Source organism: Neodiprion lecontei, chromosome 3 (assembly GCF_021901455.1).
Source record: "Neodiprion lecontei isolate iyNeoLeco1 chromosome 3, iyNeoLeco1.1, whole genome shotgun sequence".
Classification (NCBI taxonomy): Eukaryota; Metazoa; Arthropoda; class Insecta; order Hymenoptera; family Diprionidae; genus Neodiprion; species Neodiprion lecontei.
Window position 1 is genome coordinate 3,721,679 of NC_060262.1, and position 12,192 is coordinate 3,733,870.

The window sequence follows — 12,192 nt, forward strand, 5'->3', positions numbered from 1 at the left end:
GGTACAAAGTGAAAATTAGTTTTCTAGCTGTTACCGGAAAGTCTAGTATCCGTTACTATTTTTTCCCATTACGATCACTGTTGCTATATTTTCTTGCAACTGTTGCGAAAATTTAATGCTTGTGCAAGAATAAGTCGACCTTAAACCCTTGTTCAACTAAAAAAGTATAGTAAACCTCACAAACTGATTTTGCGTTGCAATTACCGAAAAAGGATCGACAATGGCGCAAAATGGTTAGGCGTACGTCGTTTTTCGTAATTCCAGCAATATTCAAACAGTTTTTTTTTCAACGATACCTGTTTTACTGAATTTTTTCAGTTACCGTAACAAATGAAATTTTTCTCAGTGGAGAGCACGTATTATTCTCAAATTTTCCATCGAAAACGACATTGACTAGATTTCGTTGATCAATCGTGATGCCAGTGTTCGAAATTCAAATGAACGATGTACAGATCATGGCCTCGTTAAACGGTGCTCAAATTCCTCCGACCTGCGTTCAATCAAGTGATTGATAAATCGATATTCGCTACTTCATCAACGCTTCGTTTCCAGAGCGGCGCGGTATTCCATCCATGTCCAGGATGAGCCCGCACTTCGTTTCTTCCTAATCCCATATGCCACCTTCCAAACTGACATCACTTTGACCCTGACACCGACCTCCGGGCGCTGTTGCTTCTGTCACGCGAGTAGTCGCTTTCCAACGTAGCCTCGCAACTCCGGAACACGACTTTTTATCCACCCAAAAGTCCTATCTGATCCCCCGCCTTACAGAGACATGATACAGTCATGTCACGAATTACAATTCAAAGGTTCCGTTTCCGTGTTTTTGCATCGCGTTGCTCACCGCTATTCGCATCTCCATTTTTCACAGGATTTTCAGTGTTCATGTTCACTTCTGACGCTTTTACGACCAAGACGACGTCCTCCGATGTAAAGAGATATCCAGTGATACCATGGACGGTGACAATTAGCGGCTGAGAGGGTGTGGATTCATACCCAAATATCTATGGGCCAAGGCTGTACATATTTTGCGACGAGCGTAACTCGTTCACCCTCGAAAAGTTGGAAGGCAAAATCGGTCTCGAGATTCTAGAGGGCTGGAACAGCATTCCGTAACTCGGCAACGTGACTCTGATGACGGCTCAGCGGGCTCAACGAATACTCGAATTTACAGTCTAATGAGAAAATTACTATTCTCAACACGTCACCGTAAGCCAGTAGTCGGAAAGCGGACGGAGCGTTTGTGCTGCAAGAAGCTGTAACGTCTCCTTGAGAATTGTCGCTGCTTTCGTTGAGGATGTGCGTAGGATTACACTGCGGTATTACCGAAGACCGGGTCTCGGATGAGGAGAAAAAACAGCTTCAGCGTTGATTCGGAACGACTCGGCCTCCACTAGCAACGCAATTCGATATAGTATAGACGTCTTCGAGACGTCTATGCAAAAACGATGGAAAGAAAGTAAAAAAGAATGGACCGAAAGAACCGGTACTCGAGTAATAATTGGATCGGAGATTTTCTTCGAGGGTGCAGGAATGTTGCCGAAGATTCTTTGGTATCATCTAAATTCAATTCAGCCGGTTCTGCGCACGGGGTGGATTCGGAATTTTGTTGAAAAAGCAAGGAGACCCTCGCGCCACTCGAGGACCGAGAACCATTTACATTCGTGACTGCGACAAGGGTGAATCGATAGCACTGACTGGTGGGTTGAATTACCATTTCGTTACGGACGACGTAGGTCGTGCAGGGTACAGGGTACAGGTTTCCCGCTCAGTTCGTTCACCGGTAAGAAGGATTTATCACTCTACGTGAATTCGGGCAGCCCCAAACCCTGCGTCGCGTTTCGTAATATTTTACTCCCAAGCTCCTACATATCCATAACTTTATACATTTATCGAGAAGGAACCTTGCACAGTGAAATTACCTCTTTCAGAAATAGCTCGGCGATCAATAGAGTGTGGAAAAATAGGCAGCTCGTCAAAGGGTCCAGTCCCAACATGTGGTCTCCGTTTAATATTTCAATGACGGAACAAAGGAGAAACAGCATCGAATACTCAAGTATTGTATTAAGTTTGTATCAAGTGTTAAGTTTTAATTCAAACTTCTAGGTGAATCATGTCAGATTTTCCAACTCTAACATTTCTTGAATTTTCAAACTACTTGCCAATTGCGTGCCACAAGAATTCTTAATGAAAAAGAATTCCAACAGTTAACGCTCCGTGAAATTACCAGTTTGATTTATAATTTTGCCATCAATTGTAAGAGAACGTAATTCATTTACGAGAATACCGTTTCAAGCATTAACCTTCAACCTTTAAACGCTTTGGTATTCGGCCCTACCGAATGACTTGTGTGTACATAATATTGTCATGTTTTTTTTTTCTTTCCATTCAACGTTGAGTGAATTGTGATCATTAGATAAGTCGGAAAGGTCAAACTGCGGTGTTTGTTTAAGTTCAAGTGGATGAAGTGCCGGGTATTGGATTAAGGCTGATCAAACATTAGAATACTTCCGAAAGCGAACTAGGAAGGACAGTCTAGAGGCTCTTGATGTTTACGCGTTTGATCACTGGATTCCGGAAAAGGATCCTTCATGGTCTAACCAAACACATGGGCTCTAAAAGCTTGGAATTAGTATTCGTCGAGCCAATCGATTCCAAATGAAAATCCAAGACTAAAACAGTTGTCAAAAACGTTCCGAAAGCCCAAAAATTCGTTGATTCGATCCACGAGCTGAAACGTAACGCGTTTGTCAGTTCATCCTTTTTTCACTGGACTACAAACAACACCCTCAGAACAAGACCTCTGTCACCGTTATGCAAGTTGTACCTGGATGTAAAATGAGAACCCTTAGACGCGTGGATACCTCAGGACACAAACCTACCCCCGTTTAAGGGTTGCACCGGCAAGAGTTTAACGGTCGAATCAGCATGAAAGTGGAGGATGGATCCATGAAACAGAACCGTATAAACCGGGAGTCCATTCATCGATCGCATTGTTTCCGGCCCGCTTCGTTATACTGGTGCATCGCTTTGTCCCCGTTCATACTGCGCCGGCACCAATGCACCGAACCGGTGGCTCGTGAACCTCGAGTTTCTCTGTAGCGGTTGCTGGGCCAGGATGCCGCACTACGATGCTACACGTAACACGTGCCAAGTGCCAAGTGCAGGGACGTTATCAAGGCAAGTAATTTACCGGTGACACTGTCGCCTGTTCCGCAAACCATGCGCAGATACCAAACCCGGAAGGGACTTCGTTGCACGGTTTTCGTACGTTGTGGTGACGGACCGTAAAGTGTTCGAAAAGTCCCCTGCGTCAAAAGCCATGTAGAGGCTGATAAATGGATTCAAAAATCTTTGACGACCCTTGACGATTCTAATATCAATTTATCAAGTCTGTCTGGCATTCTTGGATGGGTAAACCTTGTACCACGAACCACATGATAAGTACTCCCTGTAATAGGATTCCAGAGTCTCTTGTTTCGTATTTTCGGTGTAAGACCGTCTGGAACGTTCTTATGAGGGATCGAAATTGTTGAGAGAAAACACTCGCAGAGTATTTCTAACCAGGCTTGTGGTACAACGCAGACTTTTCGTACGAGTAATAATTTCAATGTCAAACTCACATTGCATTGGAGGGGTTTTCGCGGATATCGCCTAATTACGGTGTGACAATTAGAGAGAATCAACAGACGGAACGATTCCGACACAAGAGATAGGCGCCATGTGTTGAATTCAACCGGAGTTGTTCGTTACGCGAAGTTTCGTTCCCCGTTGTCACGAAATTAATGAAATTCTGTCAAGGCAAACAAAACACGGGTACTCAAATTCGTTCACACGCGTTCGTGGATGCTTTATCCTGTAACCAGGGTATCATGCCGGAAAATATCAAATATCATATCACGCCTACAAGAATTCGTAAACTCCGCGAAACTCCGATGACGAAACGGTTGAAAATAGATTTTCATACCGCATTTTCTTTTTGGGATTATAAATAATTACGAAAACCAGCGTGTTGTAGTTTTCACCGCGAGAATTGAAACGTTTTAATACAGATTAGTAAGAGTGTAGTTTTGCTGGGTATGAAAATCCAAAAAGAATGATTTAGTCATCTCCGACAAGATGCAATAGTTGTTACACTCTTGTAGAAAGATTACTCTTAATTTAGGTAATATAATTTAGATATAAATATAGTAAGACCAACTGATATTTATATTGATAAAAAATGTGGAACAAATTTAAAACATATGCAAAGAACCTGTAAAAAGGCATTCATTTTTCTAACATCTGCATCGACAACTCAATTTCGAGGATATTTATAAGTTTATTTTTACGTAAAAAAAAGCATTTCTGCATCCGCAAATTGACTTTCATTTCGACTACTGCACACCGCACAAATCTTCAGAAGATCCTTATTCCACTAACCGAGACATGATAGTTTTCGTGGTGAAAGCCGAAACACGATAGTTTTTGTAAAAAGAAACGTAACTAGTCTTCATAGAGAGGCGTCGATACATCATAACATATTGAAAAATCATTCATCTAGTAATATAGTCATCGTAGAACAGATATACAAAATGGGACAACACCACTGTGACAGCTTCAAAAAATCGATTTTTTGAAAACCATCTAGGAAAATCTAGAATACATTTAGGAATCGAATGCCGTTGGTTGCAGGTCGAAAAAATAATTATTTTCGGAGATATTGAATATTTTGTGGAGTGGTGCAGCGCTCCGTGACGCCCGGTCGGCTAGTATTCTTTTGTCTCCCTTCACAAAAGCCGACTATGGTCATAAATTTCGTTTCGAAATAAGATATAGGTGGCAATAGTTGAGAAATTGTCAAGGCAGGTATAGGGATAGCGTCACAGCGACAGTTTACGAATAGAAACCACGCTATTCGCATCTAAACGCTCCGAATCGTTTCGTTTACAAATATCGAACGCTCAAAATTATTCTTTTAACATCGAAATGAATAACGAGAAAGTGTACGCGGGGAAAAAGGGTACGAAACGGAGCTATCCGACGACGTCTCGATCGAAAATTTCGAATCGAAAACCTCCGAACCGTTACAGCTCTGAAAATCGGATGCTGCAAAAGAGGCAAGGAGAGCCTCTACAAGTTCGAGAAAAGTTGCTGGAGACCGTGATTTGCTTCTTGAAGGCCAACTATATGGTGCCGGAATCGCTGACTAGGTAAGAAATTTTTTTTTTTCAATTTATCGCATAAAAACGAACTTCAAACTTTGAACGCGTTTTTCTCAAAACCACTTTTTTGAGTGCGGCACGCAGTAGAACTCGAGCAATTCTTATCCGATCGACTTCAAATTTGGACTGCATCAATAAAACTAGATTATCTAAAGAAATACATAGGGTTTTTTCGATATCTCAATAGATAAATAAATTATAGGCTTTTTTCGACGAGAAATTTTGCTCGAAAATCGACTTTAAATTTCAAAAGTGTCCCAATTTTTTAAAAATCAATATTTTTTCAAATCCCTATGTACTTCTCTTCAAAATATCATATTATTAACGAAAACACTCGGTATTTTTTTTCAGATCGACTTTGAAGACAGTTCTGCTGCGTGCCGCGAATCACTGCAGAAGCAACGGCACCTGACGCGGGAGCTTCCCCAGCGCCACCATGGGGCGTGAAAATTTTTAAAAAATTTGTTATGTATCTTTAATAAACAACGAACAAAACAAAAAAAAAAATTTGGAAATATCTCTTTTTTTTCCCACAAAAAAAAAATCTTGAAAAACGGCAACAAAAACAGGGGGTCACAGTGGTGTTGTCCCTTATCGTGACATCATTTCGCATTCGTAAATTCCCGCCCGTCTAGTCAAAATTCTATCCATCTATTTAGATTAAACATTTCACCTCCTAAAATGTCACTTCCTCCATTATGGCGATATTACAAACAATTAAGCCTGAAGTATATCTAATTTCAAGTAAGCGATCTAATGGAATCTGTTACAATTATTATTAAAACATCCTTTATTGCTAATTGAACTTCCTTTTACATCTTTGCATATGTTAAATTCTTGATAATTCCCGTATCATCATACACTTTAAATCAGTATTAAACTAACTTGACCTAAAAATGAGGCACACTGAAATGTAACCTATGATTTGCATTCGCAATTGTTTTAACTAACAATAAACATATTGTTGAAAGCAATTTTCATGTAAAATTATCTTTTTACAGCCTCTACCGAAACGTCGTTTCAATAAATGACTTTTCCAAAAATGACCTAATTCGACGAATTATCCCGATTACTTAAATCAGCAAAGGCCACGAATTTCTACATACGAAGGATTCGTCCTGAATTGAATTTCGCGAAACCTTCGGACTGATGCACGTTACTCGATCATTTCTAGAATTCTGAACAAGAAATGGACTCGGAGAGAACTGTACCGTACCTCGATTCGACACGGGCTCGGTGTACATCGATCCGTGTCCAACGTCACAAAGGGTCTCTCCTTATCGCTTCGAATTTGACGCAGTGACTGATGCGTGCATGTGCAAGTGATTCCGTAACGGTCGGTGATTAAACGAGGGGTTAGCAGGGCGAATGCCGATACTTTGATCTTTCCCGCAGGGTGGAGTTTCCGTGGGAAATTTTATCCCGGACGGTAAGAGGCTACAGTTGTTGATGAAAAAATATTAGCGGATAAAACGGAGGCCGTTAAGCTCGTGGCGAGCGCCTGTTCGCGTGCTCAATTTTCCGAGGAGATAATGCCTCGGAGATACCGGAAAACGGTAGGCGAAGGCTGACGAAGAGGTTTGGGAAGGACGAAGATAAAGGGATGCCGGAGCTTTTAAGGCGACCCTTTTCCCAGCCGCCCGGGCTATTCGGGAGGAAATTTAGACGCACGCGGAACTCTATCCGCAAATACGTTCACCCTCTAACGTCTTAAGCTCCTGGCTTCAACATCTTTTCTTCGACAAACTTCTCGCCTTAACTTTCAACGCTCTCGCCGATCCACTCGATATCTTTGAAATAACCGCGGCTTATGTGCACTAACTCACAAATTTAGCACATCCTACGTAAGATATCAATTGAATTCGCACCTTCCTACGCTTCGGGAAGACTCTACCGTAAGAAGCATGCCGATACTTTAACGGTATTGGAATTCATTGTGGTATGATGCTACCGTTGTTCCATTATTGAGGAAAGTACTTTTTGAAATTCAGCATGGAATCGGATCTCGCCTTTTACACATTCTCTTATACGCAATCAGAAGGATGTGTGGGAAAGGCTTGTTCATTTGTTTATAGTTTGTAAATTAGTTCTGTGTTGATTTAGAGTTATTTGTAAATTGTTTGATTGATAGGAAATAAGTTCAAGATTGATAAACCTTTGTTGTGAAAAGGGAGTAGAAGAAATTCGGAAAAAGATATCGGAGAAATTGAGACGTTTTGTGAATAATAAATAAAGTTATTTGCGAATTTCATATCGCTGGTATCATTAAGTGCACTGGAAAAGTTTGTTCGAATTCATTATTCGGTTTGAGTCGTTCCACCTCTGTTGTAAAAGTTCATCAGAGAGATTCTGGCAATTTCAGTTTATCTAAAAGGAAAATTCTTCCAGAGAACTAAAGACCAGGATTTAACCAGCTAAGGATTTCAAAAATTTACAAAACTTAAAAGGAAACGTCTTAAACAAATCACCAATTCATCTTGAAATAAATTGATAAGACTTCTCGTAACGATCCGAATAAATAAATAACCGTAATAAAATAAAATGGAAGATAGAAATTCGGGAGACTACACCCTCCCATCACAAAGATAGACACTCAAAGTTGTAATTCGCAACAAAATTTGGCAAGCAGAGGAAGAGTATAGAATGTTAGAAGTCCGGACAGTTGGATCATTCTTTACACTTTCACAGATACAAACGATTGATATACCGTTCCAGTCTTATCTTCACCCCACCAGTTTGTAAAACACATTGAAATAAAAGTTTCTCAAACGAGATCTTCCAGCTTGGCATAAAAAAAAACCTCAACGAACGGAGAGAACAAACCTGCGTAAAATCGATTGAGAGAGCGACTCTGAACATTCGTACAAGATGCAAGTGACTTTCAACTGAAATCATTCAAAGTCTGCGTTCTATGATATCCGAGTCTCTCGGGACGCCCGAATAGCAAAAATGCTTCGTTATTCCGGAATACTTTCGCCTTCTTTTTTTTTTCTTTTTTTTACGGCTTTTGCTAGATTGCTCGACAACGCTGCTTCATCCAACGCTTTCGTTTTTCACTCCCGTCGCGTGGATCACGATTTTACGACCCTGGAATGTACCTTCGTAGAGCCCTCGGAAAATGGCCTATAGCAAACGACTAACTCCGCGAACTCGAGCTCTCAATTTTCAGGTTGAAAAAATCGTTGGCCTGACGAAAAACAAGCCACGCTATTATGGCAGAAGATTTTTAGGCACTCGGTACGCTCGACGGGAAATTGCGCACCCTAAAATTTGACGCCGCGGGAAAAACGTACGTCGTCAATTTGGAAAATTGGAACTCTACCACCCGCAGAATTCTTTTATACGCGGTATTTTGCCGACGCAAATGTGAGGAAACAGTTTTTGCGTCTTGGATTTGCAAAAAAAATTTCTGATTCACCAGTGGATTAAAATTATTCTATGAAAAAAAAAAAGTATTCGATAATTTTTTACATCTCTTCGATCGCTTCTCGATTAATAAAGTTACCAATTAATTTTCTCTCCCAGATTCTCTCCTACGTTTTCAAACTTTCATGCATACTTGCATACATGTGTATAATATATAATACATGTATAGAAGGGTAATACGAGCAGCCCGGTATGAGCTTATAATCGATTCGCGGATACGTATAACCGTGGAATTTAGAACTCGGGGAAACTAATATCGATATCATTAGCCAGGAAGTCGTTTAATCTTACCGCAAAGTTTAATCAGTGAAAACGAGGGTGGGAAATGGGGAAAAATGAATTTGTGCCCCGCGGCAGATCTACCTCGCGACCTTTCAACTAATTGTCGACCTGCTTGTTACGGAACATATTTTATTAAGTTCAGTTTGTTCCGGGTCACGTGAATTTCAGCTTGTTTTATTAAACGTCAAATTTATTCAAGGACAATATACAATGTACATGGTATACATCCGCCACCCCGAATTCCGCGTCTCATACTTCGCAACGTAACGTCAATTTTTTTCATTCGACGCGACAAGAATGAAATACGATAAAACTAAATCAAACATCCGTCGCGAACGTTGCGCCGTTATTTTCTTTCCCTCTCGGTCGTGTAATTAAATTCTTGCCGTAAAAAACGAACTTCTTCCATCACTCTCGAAGATGAAGAGCGGACAAAAAGTGAATAAAAAATTTTAAAAAAATTGAAAAAAACAAAAAAAAAAAAAATAACCCAAGAAAGCAAGAGGTAAGAGGAAGGCTTGGCGGAATTGTGCAACTATTAAAATCGCGCCAGATGTTGTTTACCGCTGAAGCAGGGTACGTCAGGTGCGAAGAAACAGCTTGTGCTTACTTTCGTGCTGCCTACTTAAGTCTAATTACGTTCAGAAAGAGCTTTGAAATAGAAGCCGTCGGTGCAACGTGGCATATATTGTATATACTCGCGCTGCCCATTCCCAAGTTAGAGAGAGGCTTCGAAAAGTGAAGTTTTCAGCAAAGCGCACGCTAGCAGTTTAATTGCAAACTGCACGTCGACGCTTTCCGCACTGCAGGCAATTAGGTTTAATCAACGATCTATCAGGCAAACGTGTACAGTCCGATGAAAAATTGAATCGCGCAAAAGAAATGTAGAAAGCAGGATGCGAATTTGATACTGAACTTTTCATCGAGTCGAATTATATCTTATTGTTAATCGCTAGGATCCGTGTAGAATAATATACAATAACAAAAATATTACTTCGGAACGAAAAGTAAGGAACAGTATTTTGTGTTTGAATCCTAACTTCATGGAACGTTGGGTGAAAGGAATGAAAACAGTTTGCATTGTTACGTGGGACAGATATGGCACGACTATGATCTTTCTCTTTGGTCAATTCTAAATCTTTTACCAAGGTAGGTAAGGTTAGCTCACTTCTGATTGAATTTAATTACTGTTAGTTCTTTTCCTGGATCTTGCTCTTATTACGTATATATTACGTTACAGTTATTATTAAAAGTCGAGTCTAGACTCTCCTTCTGTTCGTGATGTCCAATTTAAGCAGTATTGGTTCTGATGATTGACGCGCAAGAAAAAAATTAATCTCTCTGTGGATACGTTCTGAATTTTGTAAGCTCAGTACCTTAACAAGCGTTCACTTCAGTTTTTATATGTTCAATACCTGTTTTAATTCTACCCACTGTTTCGTGACGTAGATTCATGAACAAAATATAATGTTGCGAGGAGGGCTCGCAACTTGGGACGAAACGTCGACACAAATAATTGATTTTTACTTTGACCTGCGTATCCAACAATTCTTCCTACGTTAGAAAACAGGGCTAAGTGTGAGTGAGGTGGAGCAACGGATTGATCTGATCACCGACGAAGTCAGTCAGAGTAAGAATATCCGCCACCCTTGAGCATTGTAGAAAAAGGTTTGTGTCTCGGCTTAATGTCGCTAACGAAAACTGTATCCAGAACCACTAAGCCGAGACATTGACGCTAAGATAATATGTATACGTATGTTAGGGTGGCTTATTTTTTAACTTTGTTTTTAAGGTGCGAGTCGAAAAATTTGTGTCAAATATTGAAAACAAAAAAATAAAATTGCAGAGTCGGTTTGCTTCTCACGGGTAATTATTCAGCTCTACGGTATCAGACTCACCCAGGCCTAAACGATGCTGGAAGGCTGGATCGAAATTTCAGTGAAACCATGATGCGAATGCGAGTCACGTTGGCTGGCGAAAGCTGCGGGTAGACGACTGTCCGTCCTCGAACTTGGTGTGCCGATCATTTGTTGATATTGACCAGACCGGAGACGTGACGCTTGGATACAACTGGGACAAAACAAACTTTGTCTCACAATCAGGTATAATAAGTTCCCAATCTATAGTTTTATCTGAGGGTATAACGCGAAACGTGTATCAGTACAGCCATTTCACAATCTCGTCGGACTCACGAACCGAACTTTTTTGACGTTTCAACGTCGTCGAGTGAGATGAGCTTTTTGGTCCGAGGAAGTAAATGGGAATAATATTTTGGAATAAACAAGAGTTTATTCCTATCCCGTTGTCTTCTTTTTTATTCATTTACGACCGACGTGAGACGCGTAAAATAAAAGGGGAATAAAAGGCAGCGAGGAAAGAACAGCACGATCTTGTATATATATCAGAGAACTTTTGACATTCCTGGTAGATACTAAAATTTTCAATTCCGATGCTCTTGAATTTTCGTGTCGCTAAAATTTAGGACCTGAGATCATAAGAATTTGGTATTTTCGAAATGTTTCTATCAATACCGTAATTTGTATATTTCGAAAACTTTGAGGGTCATGAGAATTTGAATTCTCAGATAAATGTCGACGATTTCTGAGAAATTGGAGGACTCAAAAACGTCCATGCAAAAATACCGAATATTTATTTAAATTCCAACGAAAAGTGAGTCTGTCCTCTTTGCCGTTCTTGACAGTCACCGCTTTGTAATCTCTGCAATCCAGTACTTCGTTGGTTAAATATTTGCACGCCCACACACATCAGTCTGTTGTCACTCGACCTCCCTGCCGCTTTCATGGTGTTGTTTCGTGCCATAGGCGGCAGCGTGCAGCCGACAGGATCATCAGTTGTGTATATAACAGATATAATCTCGGTTTGCTTAAAGGTGTCAGGTCCGATCCATCCACTTTTCTCCGTGACACGCACATACGAATATCATATCAGAGCTAAAATTAATCAGTAAACAAAAACACACCGTCCATACTTTTTGATCAACAGGCTGCCTGCAGCTTCTGAAGTCAATTTTCAAGTATGATTTAAACTTGATTCAGGTATAGGAATTCGTTCGAATTTTACGGAATAACTAAAAGTCACGTTATAACTGTCAAAAGACTTGTTGAAGTTCGGTAAGGTAAACTATGAGCTTGCGTAAAGTGATTTAAAGAAACGCGAAGCGGTGATAAACAATTTGAATTAATTTGAGGTTTTTGTAAAGTAACTTGAAACAGTCTCAAACATTTATGAAATCCCCTGAAACAGATTGTCAAAACGCATA

At 40.3% G+C, this 12,192-nt stretch overlaps 1 protein-coding gene across 3 annotated transcripts in view; it reads right to left on the reverse strand.

The window, feature by feature from the left end:
* Positions 1–12,192, reverse strand: part of LOC107227254 (octopamine receptor beta-2R) — a 169,405-nt gene that overhangs the window by 106,270 nt on the left and 50,943 nt on the right. For 2 of the 3 annotated variants that reach the window (XM_046733601.1, XM_046733600.1), the window contains exon 2: positions 10,811–10,982. The exons of the other annotated variant lie outside the window; for it this stretch is intronic. The gene's annotated coding sequence lies outside the window, so the exon portion shown is untranslated. The remainder of the gene's footprint in view (positions 1–10,810; positions 10,983–12,192) is intronic. 3 annotated transcript variants of the gene reach the window in all.